General features: G+C 36.3%; 1 pseudogene; it reads left to right on the top strand.

Annotated features, from left to right (window-relative positions):
- Positions 1-14,115, top strand: part of LOC131801133 (uncharacterized) — a 191,628-nt pseudogene that overhangs the window by 108,947 nt on the left and 68,566 nt on the right.

Raw genomic sequence — 14,115 nt, 5'->3', positions numbered from 1 at the left:
TCCACTACGACAGTAGTCTTATTTCTAATTTTCGGGACACCAACCCAATTGGTTCTCTCAACATTCAAGATCTGCTATAAAGACGGACCATTTCTTCATAGGGTACAAGTTTTTGAAAACGAAACGCTTAAAGAAATCGATATAAGCATCCTAGTCTATTCAAATTTCAGGCACACAAATATTTTTGCCAACACAAGATTTGCTGTGAAGAAGATATATATCTGCGAAACCCTTCTGATACCTCGGGTCATTATTTACAATACTTTTATCTGTCATAACTTGCGAAACAAGTTAGCGATTCTTTACAACTTGCTTTATATAAATATTTCTCTCAACCAGATACTTGAGATGAATATGGGGTTTATGATTTGAAATATATGTTCGGGTTTCTTGTAAATTTGCCCATACAAATATTTTTATCTGTATTAAATGAAGTATGAAAATGGAATAATTCGGTCAACTATATCTGGTACCTCCCGCACATTTTTACATATTCTAAAAATTATGAAGGAAGTAACCAATAAAGTCCAAACCTGCCACGTCGCAATTTTTATGTGATATTTATTTAGGTCCGATGCGAAATAAACAATATCGGAACCTACTCCCCGCAGGGTCAACAATTTAAATAATCATAACCCTTCTACCATAGTATGGAGGGTATATTATATTTGTCATTCCGTTTGTAACACCTCGAAATACAGATTTTAGACCCCACAAAGTATATATATATATATTCTTGATCAGCATAAAATTCCATATCGATTTAGCGATGTCCGTCCGTCTGTGGAAATCACTCTAGCTTCCGAACGAATTGAAGTAGATTGATTAACTTTTACTCAAATGTATGTTATGTCTGCAGAACTTTTTGTATTGAAAATGGGCCACGTAGGTCCACGTTTTGGTATAGCCCCGATATAACGATACCTCCCGATATTCGGTATTTTGATGATTTTAGCGACATTATTTAACGGAATTGTTTCAAATTTTGATATTTGAAGGTCGATACTACAGTCTAAGACAGAAAATTATCTGTGGAGGTCCACGTCTTCGTATAGCCCCCATATAACGGTACCTCCCGATATTCGGTATTTTGATGATTTTAGCGACATTATTTACCGGACTTGTTTCAAAATTGATATTTGAAGTTCAAAATACATACTACAGCCTATTACAGAAAATGAACCATGTAGGTCTACGTCTTCGTTCAGCCCCCATATAACGGTATCTCTCGATATTCGGTATTTTGATGATTTTTGCGACATTATTTACCGAAATTGTTTCAATTTTGGTATTTGAAGTTCGCAATGAATACTACAGCCTTAGACAGAAAATGGGACATGTAGGTTAACGTCTTCGTATAGCCCCCATATAACGGTACCTCTCGATATTCTGTATTTTGATTATTTTTGCGACATTATTTACCGGAATTGTTTCAAATTTGGTATTCGAAGTTCGAAATGGATACTACAGCCTAAGACAGAAAGTTGTCTGTGCAGGACCACGTCTTCGAATGGCCCCCATATAACGGTACCTCTCGATAGTCTGTATTTTGATCATTTTAGCGACATAATGTACCGGAATTGTTTCAAATTCGGCATTTGCAGTTCGAAATGGATACTTCAGCATAAGACAGAAAATGTAGGTCCACGTCTTCGTATAGCCCCAATATAACGGTATCTCCCGATATTCGGTATTTTGATAATTTTAGCGAAATTATTACCGATTTTTATGTTTCGCATTTGAATGGCTTATGACAAATATTACCTATGCAGGTCCATGTCGTCGTATCGACCCAAATATAACAGCTACATTCGGTATTTTTAAGATTTTAACAGAAGTTTTAACGGATGTTATTCTCTTTGAGAATTGCCAAATTCGTTCCAAACGGTGGTGGGTATTCAAAGTTCGGCCCGGCCGAAATTACAGCTTTTTTACTTGTTACTTGTCAAAGAGGTCAGCTAAAAATGTGCACCTTCGGTTGACCACCAGAACTCAAGCGCCGGCCAAGGTGATGGTGTGCGCCGCCATAACAGCCGATGATCGCCCTCTGCTCGTATCAATCGACCGTGGCATCAGAATAAATGCCGAATATTATAGCGAAAATATTCTAGAGGGTGTATCAAAGCCTTGGGCATGCAAACAATTTGGCCGCACTCAGCCAAGAATGGTTACAAAATCCGTTGGAATATTGTGTCTGGAGTATTTTGGCAAGCAAGGTTGACACTAAAAAGTACCAAATTGTCGATCACCTCAAGCAAGTGCTTGGCCGGGAACGTGTCAAAATCCCGCCAAGCAACATTCGGGCACCATGTGACGGTTTCATTGGCCGTTTTGGATGAAGGTATAGGTTTTGGATAAAAATTTGATGCTGCTGCCTCTGTTGGTATCTGGAATTGACATATAGAGGTAGTTTTGAAAATGTAGTTGAAAATAGGAGTTGATATTGGAAATGCCAAAATATTTGTGTCCGACTGAGATGGAATTCTGAAATTTTGTACCGAGACCACTGTTGGGTCTAGGTTGAAGAGAATGAGGTGGTTTCGGAAATATGTACTATAAGTGATCCAAAAGAACTAAATGGTACTACATTTGGTATTGGATGAAGGGATGGGAACAAAGTTCTAAAAATTTAAATTTATATTGGTACGATAGGTACTAAATTTTGTATTGGGTGACGGGATAGAATTGGAATCCTCAAATGTAATACTTAGATCTCTGTTGGTATCTGAAATTGTGATATGAGGTAGTTTTGGAAAAGTGCACTAGAATACGAAAAGTTCTGGTCATTCCTGTCTGCCACAACCGCATTTGTTTACCTTTTCCCAATGTGGACCATATCAATATAAATGCTCTTCGACTGCGATTCACTTCTCTGTTTGCCAACTTCTTATTTGTATAAATATTAAATTTTCTCTCAGAGTTCAATTCAGTCATGCATTCATTTAATCAGTAACACAATCACTGACAACAAACACTGTCACCAACACTAATCCATGTTTTATACGGTTATTTACAATTCCTCATGTGGAAATATTGGATGTGTTCTAGTCTTTCATTCATTCAGTTCAGTCTTTCTCCCTTACCCACATAACTACATCTATCCGAACTACCCACTGATGCATATTTATTCGCATATTTACAGTTTCTCATGTCGAAATACTGGATGAACGTGGCTCCTTAACACCAGAGAAATATTACAAAGCCGGCAGTACCATTGAACTTCAGTGTGTCATATCGAAAATACCACAGCCAACATCGTACATAACATGGTGGCACAATACACGTCTGCTAAACTATGACACCAGTCGCGGTGGTATTAGGTGAGTATTTCATACCATGTTTTTTTTTTTTTTTTTTTTTTTTTTTTTGGTGCCTCTTTTTTTTTGTCTGGTTCGAAAAGCGAAATCGACATTGCCGACATCCAACCAACTCCCAACCTCCATATTTTTGTTACAACATCTTGTATGGAGTATTTTACATCAGCAATTCGTGCAAATGTCATGACACGGCACCCACATGAAAACATTAGCCCCGATGTAGTTCCTACTTAGCAAACACCAGCTAACACACACACGCACACTGCTGGTGTTGCGAGAACGCGTGCACAATGCCACAAAATCCAATTACAAAGACTTCCGAACACACACAACACTAAATATACAAAAATTCACACTCACACATAGGCACACACAATCTTACAGGATGACTAAAATTTTAAATGGATTTTCTTACAAAACCATCCGGCTAAACAGTCAGAGTCTCGCACAGAAGTGCCAAGAAATTATTAACTCAGCCTCTTTCTCTCGCTACCGCTCTAACGCTCACTGGCACTGGCACTTAAAGGAGCAACGAATTTTTACTGGCATCCTGTCAAAATAGCAAATTAAGTTTTAAATTGAAAATAGCTTAATCTCAGCAATAGCTACTCCAGCAGCAATAGCGGCAGCATCAGCAGTAGCGGCAACTCAAAACAAAATTAGTGACACAATCTCCTGACAAAGCACCAAATGGTCTGAACATGCAAGAAAATGGCAGTTTCAATATTTTCGAATACAATCACACAAACACACACATACGGACACATGAATTTATGTTGACGTGTTTTATTTCTGTTCAAATCTTAAAAATACCGAATGTAGCCCTTATATGAGGGTCTACATGACGACGTAGACCCGCAAAGGCAATTTTTGTCATAAGCCATTAGAATATTCAAATGCGAAACTTGAAAAAAAAAATCGGCGAATAACGTACTTAAAATCAGGGGGTATCGTTATATGGGGGCTTTACGAAGACGTGCATCTTCACGGACAATTTTCTGTCATAGGCTGTAGTATTCATTACAAACATCAAATACAAAATTTGAAATTATTCCGGTAAATAATGTCGCCTAAATCGCCAAAATACCGAAAAAGGGAGGTACCGATTTATGGGGGTTATACGAAGACGTGGACCTGCACAGACAATTTTCTGTCATAGGCTGTAGTATTCATTACGAACTTCAAATACCAAATTTGAAACAATTCCAGTAAATAATGTCACTAAAATCATCAAAATACCGAAAAAAGCGAATAACGTACTTAAAATCAGGGGGTACCGTTTTATGGGGGCTATACGAAGACGTGGACCTACATGGCCCATTTTCTGTTTTATGCTGTAGTATTTATTACGAACTTCAAATACCAGATTTGAAACAATTCCGGTGAATAATGTCGCTAAAATCGCCAAAATACCGAAAAAGGGAGGTACCATTATATGGGGGTATACCAAAATGTGGGCCCACATGACCCATTTTCAATACCAAAAATCCTGCAGACATAATACACATTTGAGTAAAATTTTATCAACCTACTTCTTTTCGTTCTGAAGCTAGAGTGATTTCCACAGATCGACGGACGGACATCGCTAAATCGACATAGAACTTAATGCTGATCAAGAATACATATACTTTGTGGGTGTAAAATGTATTTTTCGAGGTTTTACAAACGGAATGACAAAGTTAATATACCCTCCATTCCAAGGTGGAGGGTATAAAAATGGACAAATATCCAAAATTGGGAACTATATATTTGGGCTACATCCAAATCAGACACAGGCTACTATCATGTCACAAGTCGAGTATTTTCTAAATTTTGAGAGAGAGTGGCTAAAACTTTTTGAGTGATTTTAAAATTAGAGCTTTATGGGTACTATTTCCAAATTCTAACCGAATTTTGTCACAATATATACAGAACACTAGAACACTTGGATTTGAAAGAGACTGTTCAAGCTACACTTAAAAAAAAAAATCGGGTCATTGTCTGTAGGATGGGAAATTTCAAGAGGAGGTGATAGTATCCAAATAGTCTTGGTTTCCCAAAATAGTCTTGGGTTCCCAGGCCAAATTTTAAGGGATTTGCTGTTATTACGATTACTATTTTGGATTTTATAATCGTTTTGGGTATTCAAAGCTTTGACCGTTTGTGGGGCAGGTTTCAGAAGGAATGGTCCGATCTCTACCATCTTTGTAACAGATATTGTGCTGATAGAAATATTGAGATGTGCAAAGTCTGAATGGAATCGGATGTTAATTTCGCGTTTTATGAACTTCATGGTTATTATATTTTAACCCGTTTTGGGAGAGGTACCATCTTCACACCACACCTCGGGTTAATAATTATATTGTAATGTGTGTAATTCGAAGACAATTGTAAGAGTTATAATCGTTCAAAATTTGAACCCTTTGTGTGGGAAGTACTTGATGTAGTGGACCGATATTATCTATTTCCCACCTGATCTAGCACTGATACAAATATTAGGATTTGCAAATCTGGATCAAAATCGGATTATCCTTTTTATATCTGTGCAGTAAAATATTTTCTTTGAAAAGTTCGACCTTTTGTGTGGGGGAGATACCAGAAGAACTGGACCGATATTGTCCATCTCCAAACTCGATCTAAGTTTAATAATAATATAACGATACAACAAGTTTGGACCATATCGGACACTCCCTTCGAGAGTTATCATGCACCAGCCAGAGAGACGGACCAACGGACGGGCATCGCTAGATCGACTTCATATGTCCCGAAACAGATTTAGTCCAAGAGACCTAGGTGCTATTCGATGGTACACATTTTAGCCATATGGCTGAGGGTATAATAAGCGGCCAAGAAACATTGGTGAAATTGGCCATTCAGAATCTTATATCCAAACTTCTATTCTCTGGGTAGACATAGATTATACTTAATTTAGCACGCTTTATTTTTATACAAAACAAAAACACTTCAAATTTGGCACATAGATCGATCAATGTCCTGAAACGGATTTCATCCAAAGATACCTAGGGTCAAAAACCGTTGTTTCGATAAGGCTTGTTTTGGCCGTATTAAATGATATATACCATCTCTAACCATATGGCTGAGGGTATAATTACGATGTAACCAATTTGGATGAAATCGGATACTTCCTCCTGGGGATGGACCGACTCCAAATCTTCTGACACGAATTTCGTCAAAGAAGACATAGGATCTGAAACAAATTTTTGAGGAACCGCCTTTTCCCATAAGACATTTCAGGAACTTGAACTTTTTCTTGCCCTTTCTATGAGAAAATTTATGCAGCCAAATTGGTTGGCATACATACATACACGAGAATCAGAACCATTCCAAATGTGAATATCTTTGCCAGATGGATTTCTACCCATAAAGGTAGACAACAAGTAAAAAAGCTGTAAGTTGGGCCGGGAAAAACTTTGAATACCCTCCACCATTTGGAACGAATTTGGCAATTCTCAAAAACAATAAAATCCGTTAAAAATTCTGTTAAAATCTTAAAAATGCCGAATGAAGCTATTATATTAGGGTCTATACAACGACATGGACTTGCATGGGCAACTTTTGTCATGAGCTATTACAATATTCAAATACAAAATATCGGTGAGTAATGTAGCTAAAATCATTAAAATAACGAATATCGAGGTGTACCGTTATATGGGGGCTATGAAGATGTGGACCTGCACAGACAATTTTCCGTCATAGGCTGTAGTATCCATTTCGAACTTTAAATACCAAATTAGAAACAATTCCGATTAATATTGTCACTCAAATCATCAAAATACCAAAAAAAAAGGAAGGTACCATTATATTGGGGCTATACCAAAACGTGGACCTACTATATCAACCTTCGGAAGCTGGAGTAATTTCCACAGACATCGCTAAATCGACATAGAATTCTATGCTGATCAAGGATATAAATACTTTGTTGGGTCTAAAATGCATATTTCGAGGTGTTACAAACGGAATGACAAACTTAATATACCCTTCATACTATGGTGGAGGGTATAAGAAATACTGTTCAGTTGTAACTTATGGCTAGCACCTTCAACACCCCAATATCTAGAGTCTAGTATTATATGAAGAATATTCAGGAACCTGGGCCAAAATATCATATTTAAACTAATCAAAATCATTAGGTCCCGCGATTTGGATTTGGAGCAAAAACGAGGGCCTTTAATGAAAAATTTCAGAGAAGAGATTTTTTATTCGAAGAGACCTCAAGGCATCTAGCTATAAATATATCGTTTGGAAGTTGTGGCCGATACCACATCGAAAAATACCGCTTTTTAGGGTCTACACCAAACAGTAAACCTCCATTGGAAATTGGAGTTTTCTGCCAGAATGGGCATCCAAAAGTTTTAAAATACCTATATTCGAGTGGAACCATCCTTCGTAGGTTAGGGGATATAAAAAACTATTAAAGGTTTTAAACGATCTGGATACGTGAGAATATTAGTCGCCTTATAACTTTGGACTCTCTGATAGAATCTACCAAATAATACCTGAATCCATCCTTACAATAACTAGATTCCCCTTTTTATACCCTACACAAGGTGGTCAGGATATTACAGGATATTACGTCTTTGTGCATTTGTTTGAAACAGTTCCTTTTGATGATCTTCATAGAATCACTTTCTGAGTTGATTTATGCATGTCAGTCCGTCTGTCTGTCCGTCTGTCCATGTAATCTTGTGAAAAATCCGATTCGGTTATCCGATTGAGATGAAATTTTCCAAACAACATTTGTTTGGCCCAAGGAGGAACCCTATTGAAATTGAAGAGAATCGGTAAAAATTTAGATATAGCTCCCATATATAACTTCGTCCGATTTGCCTTTTATTGTGCACCAAACGTGTAATATCAGCCCGAATAGTATGGAATTTTGAACATACAACCAAATTAGGCCTAGTATGCCAAATTTGATCGAAATCGGTTCAGATATAACTATAGCTCAGAAATGTCTTTGCTAAATTTTTTCGAAGATCGGTTCAGATTTGAGTGTAGCTTCCATATATAACTTCGTCCGATTCAACTTTTATTGTGCACCAAACGTGTAATATTTGCCCAAATGGGATGGAATTTGGCACATACGACCGAATTGAGTATAGAATGTAGTATGCCAAATTTGAAGATCGGTTCAGATATAGCTATAGCTCCCATATATATTGTTCATCCGATTTGTTGTATTTGTTACCCACAGCCGTAATATGCACTCCGTAACAACGATATTCAGGGAAATATTTTGAATACAGCTCAGAAATATCTTTGCCAAATTTTATTAAGATCGGTTCAGATTTGGATATTGCTCCCATATATATCTTTATCTGATTTCAAATTAATTTTGCACCAAATGGGCAATACAAGTCTGAATTTAAATGATACGAATGCTCCGGCATATTTAGTCCTTTGAATTTTAAATTATAATTATAATCATAGGGTGTATGATTGAATTCTCCCATAAAAACTTTTAATTGTTATGTGGAGCTCAACTAAATTAGAAAAGTGGTGTATGGTATCATAAAATCGGCCGCGCCCGACTTTAGGACTTTCTTTACTGGTTTAAACTCACGATGTCAAATATGTATGTCGTGTAGCTTTACAACATGCCATCACCAATTATGCTGCTGCATATGTGTCAATTGCCGCACATGTACACACCTACCCACTCGCACACACACACTTATGCCGGCACTGGTTTTCCTCCAAAATTTATTAGATTGAAACGAAAACATGTTGAAAATTGCTAATACTATTGCTAAACCCGATTCAAGTACGTTTCATGCTCTAATCGTGTTATTGAGAAAGAGAGTGAGTGAGCGAGTGGTGATCTCTGTACGTATGTGTGCGTGTGTGTGTGGCATTAACATGAAACAACATTCAAGCAGTGGATTTGAAAACGTTAGGCATGGCTTGTTTCTATTTGGGTACGGGGGTTGGATCGCTATGTATGCAAATGATGTTCGTTAAAATTGAATGTTCAAAACAAATTTAGTTTCTACCGTTAAGTGGTTTGCAAAGTGTTAATGGGATTTCTCTCTCTTTTTTTTGTTGTTGCTGCTGCCTCTGTGCGCCGGAAAAACAATACGTGGAGAGCGCTCGCATTAAATTAGTATTGGAATATTTATATTGTACGCGCTTAAATCGCTAAGGCAATAAACGGAGTGCGATTAAGAATTGAAATAATAAAACTGTGCAAACGCCAAATAAAAAATTATAAATAAATTCAAATAACTTTGAGGTGGCAACAATACGAATGTACTCGTGCGTATGTAGTTGTCAATTCACACATATTATCATAATCGCCATTCTATTGTTGATGTGGTGGTATGTGGGAAATAAGTTTCAAGTGGAATAGTTATTTTGAATTTAAATGAGAAATGAGCAGCGAAAAAACACCCTATTCACTGTAACGTAATAAAGGATATTAAAAAAATCTTGATAAAAAAAAAATATTTTCTTTTCAATACTCAGGCACTTTCGTTTCTATGTTTGATCTAGATTGGAATATATATAATCACATAGCGAAACACGAGGTGTGGAAGCAATGATATTTTAGTAATATGAATCAAACCTAAATAAAAAATTCCACATTGGTCCAGATTTTAGTCCCTTGTTATGGTATTGCTCCATTGTTTTTCCTCCCTACAATGAGCGGGTAAAAAAATATATTTCTAGATTTCAACTTTATTTAAAAAACCAGTAAAGAAGGTCTTAAAGTCGGGCGGGGCCGACTTTATGATACCCTACACCACTTTGCTAATTTAGTAGAGCTCCACATAACAATTAAAAGTTTTTATGGGAGAATTCAATCATACACGCTATGACTATGATTACAACTAAAAGTTCAAAGGACTAAATATGCCGAAGTATTTGTATCTTTTAAATTCAGACTTGTTTTGCCCATTTGGTGCAAAATTAATTTGAAATCAGATAAAGATATATATGGGAGCAATATCAAAATCTGAACCGATCTCAATAAAATTTGGCAAAGATATTTCTGAGCTGTATTTGAAATATTTCCCTGAATATCGTTGTTACGGAGTGTATATTACGGCTGTGGGTAACAAATGTAACAAATCGGATGAACAATATATATAGGAGCTACAGCTATATCTGAACCGATCTTCACTAAATTTTGGAACCTTCTAGACTCAATTCCGTTGTATGTGCCAAATTCCATCCCATTTGGGCAAATATTACACGTTTGGTGCACAATAAAAGTTAAATCGGACGAAGATATATATGGGAGCTATATCTAAATTTTTACAAATTATCTCCAATTTCAATAGGGTTCGTCCTTGGGCCAAACAAATGCTGTTTGGAAAATTTCATCTCAATCGGATAATAAATGTGACCTGCATTTTGTTCACAAGTATACATGGACAGACGGACGGACTGGCATGCATAAATCAACTCAGAAAGTGATTCTATAGAGATCCTCAAAAGTAAATATGGATCTATTTCGCTTGCTTCTCAATGTTACAAACAAATGCACAAACGCATAATACCCTGACCACCTTGTGGTGTAGGGCCGTATCAAATGATATATACCCTCTCCAGTCATATGGCTGAGTTTCTAAAAAATTAACGATGTTCCAAACATGGACGAAATTGGGTGCTTTTTTCGAGAGTCATAGTGTGCTCCCAATCATATGAACAGAGTGACGGCAGGATAAGGCCCGACCGTTTTCAAATCTCTAGAAAAAGATTTTGTGGAGACCTGTGGACCTTTTTTTCGTTGAGACACATTTTGGCAGTATTAAATAGTATATACCCTCTGCAACAATAGTGAAAGTTTAGTTTGCTATGATTAACTGTTTTTCAAAATTTTGTTGTTGCAAAATGGTCAGGCTTACTCCCATTATTGCTTACGATCTCGTCACTTGGGTAAATAAAGTTTTTTGTCATAGAAGTTATTTTTAAAATAACTTCTGGGGAAAATATCTCAGATATAAAACAAGGGAACTGTTGCGGATTCGTGGCTCTTTCCGAAACCAGGGAATATCTGCCTTACCCATTGGTAAACATTACCATCGTTCTCCAATAATAAACAAACGTTGTTTTTGTAAAAATGGGATTAGGCCTGACCATCTTTATCTATGACTGTAGATGTTTAAATAGTATAAGCTCTTTGTGGTGATATAAATGGTCTTATCTTTTTTTAGTTCTGCAATTTTCATATTTGATCAGAATAAGAAAATATGTGCACATAAGTGAAACCATCGACTATATGTAGATTTTCAAAAGATACAGCCAAGGATAAAATCGAATCCAAATCAGGTCCACATATTAGTGATATGATGGAACTGCACAACTTTTGAATCTCGGAAGATTTGATTCTAGAAGTACTTGTGATTTAGTTTAAATTGCATGAGAAGTCGAAATTTTGAGTAAAGTTTCAACAATAGCGCCATCAAAAAATTTCACCAATTTTCTGAATATTAATCGGTTAGAAGCTTCCACGGTCTGGCCAAATTTTCTTACAACTCACTTCTTTATATCTATGTTTTTTTGCAATGAATTAAATTAGTCCAAACCATATTTTCTAGAAACATTTCCCACACTACATTTGTCATATAGTGTTTCATAGTGCCCCACCGAACCGCAGAAGCACTCTCAATCATTTCTTGTAATTCCATTACAGCTGTTGTACAAAACAATTTCCCACGATAACCACATTCGGGGTTCCCGCTTCCGCAAGCAAGCTTGTCTTTTACGCCCATAAACAAATAACATTGAATGCATAAACACAACCAAGAAATTCTATATCGTAAATGTATGTGTGTGTGTGTTTGTATACACACAAACATATGTAAGTAATTAAATCGGTTTCCGGTTTGTTGTATGACATTTTGTCAAACAACAGCAGCAGTAACTTCTTTTTACCAAAAGGGAGAGAGAGAGAGAGAAAGGGAGGGTGAGAGAGAGAGAGGGAGAAGAAAAAAAGAACACAAAAACGTTTTCCATCCAGTTTTAACAACTTTGAATTGATTAACTTCACTTGAAAAAAAAAGATTTCTCCCTCTCCCACACCTTCTTGAGAACTCAGAAGAAGTTACACATTACGCCCTGTCTTGTTTTATCAGTTTCTTTCCTTCGTTTGGATATCTTCTTCAAAGTTTTAACTTGCGAGAAATCTTTTAAGACTTTTTGAGATGAGTTGGCATATGTGCATGTGTGTGTGTGAGTGTGTTCTTAAACCATATAGAACACATATACATATGTATGCATGTAAGAATAGGTATACCACCATAAGAAACTATTCCAAACATTTACGCATTCGCAAAATATCTATGTTATTAAATTTGCGGTAAATTGTTGTTGTTTTAGTGGCTGTGGCTTTTTGGTGTTTTTGTTGTGTAGTTTCTTATCTAAAATGAAAATACACAAACATTTCTCAAATTGAAATGAAAGAAAACTACAAAAAATATATTTGTCACATCAGTGCAATGACGAAATAAATTTAGTATGTTGTTGTCTATTCAAGTTTGAGGAGAAATGCCCATTTGGGATGCCCAGTTTGAGATGGTTGAAAGGCTATATTCACACATCTTATTTCAGTTTATTTAATGGGGGCATTGTTGCAAGCCATTATCAACCAAGGTTCACGTAAGGCATGTAGCCTTACAAGTGTTTATTAATAGAATTAATAGAACAAGCATTATTAGTAGAACCTTTTTCTAATCATTTGATACGTTTCAAATGTTCCTCATCAAGATTGCAGCTTTTGAACACATTTCTCTTATTAAGAAACTTATTTTAAGACATACGGAGTCTAGTAAACAATGGCGACCCTTCCGATAGTCTGATTCGATTCAAACCTCTCATATCATAGTATTTCTACCGAAACTTAGTTCGAGTTAGAATATGGGCGATATTGGAGCTAGTAAACGTTTTCAAAAAAAAAAAAAGTCGGCTCCGCCCGACTTTAAGATAACCTACACCACTTTGCTTATTAAGTAGAGATCCACATAACAATTAAAAGTTTTGATGGGAGAATTTAATTATACAGGCTATGATTATAATTTAACGTTCAAAGGACTAAATATGTCGAAGCATTTGTATCTTTTAAATTCGGACTTGTATTGCCCATTTGGTGCACAATTAATTTGAAATCGGATAAAAATATATATTGGAGCTATATCCAAATCTGAACCGATCTCGATAAAATTTAGCAAAGATATTTCTGAGCTGTATTTGATATGTTTCCCTGAATATCGTTGTTAAGGAGTGCATATTATGGCTGTGGGTAACAAATACAACAAATCGGATGAACAATATATATGGGATCTATAGCTATATCTGAACCGATTTTCAAATTTGGCATACTAGCTTCTAGACTCAATTCGGTTGTATGTGCCAAATGCCATCCTGTTTAGACAAATATTAGACGATTGGTGCACAATAAAAGGCAAATCGGACGAAGATATATTTTGACCGATTATCTCCAATTTGTCAAATAGGGTTCGTCCTTGGGCCAAATAAATGATCTGTGCAAAATTTCATCTGGAAAGGGCAATAAATGCGAACTGTACTTTGTTTACAAAAATACATGGACAGACGGGGAAAGACAGACGGGCGGACAGGCGGACATGCATAAATCGACTCAGAATGCGATTCTATGCAGATCATCAAAAGGAACTATGGGTCTATCTCGTTTCCTTTTGCCTGTTACAAACAAATGCACAAAGACATAATACCCTGACCACCTTGTGGTGTAGGGTATAAAAAAATGGATGAGGGTCACTCTTAGTCCGAAGATGTCAGATAAGGCTGGATTTTTAGCAATTCGCACAAGAACTGT

The sequence above is a fragment of the Musca domestica genome, unplaced genomic scaffold (assembly GCF_030504385.1).
Source record: "Musca domestica strain aabys unplaced genomic scaffold, Musca_domestica.polishedcontigs.V.1.1 14, whole genome shotgun sequence".
NCBI classification, from domain to species: Eukaryota; Metazoa; Arthropoda; class Insecta; order Diptera; family Muscidae; genus Musca; species Musca domestica.
Note: the sequence above shows the minus strand (reverse complement) of the source record. Positions and strands in the feature narration are given on the sequence as shown.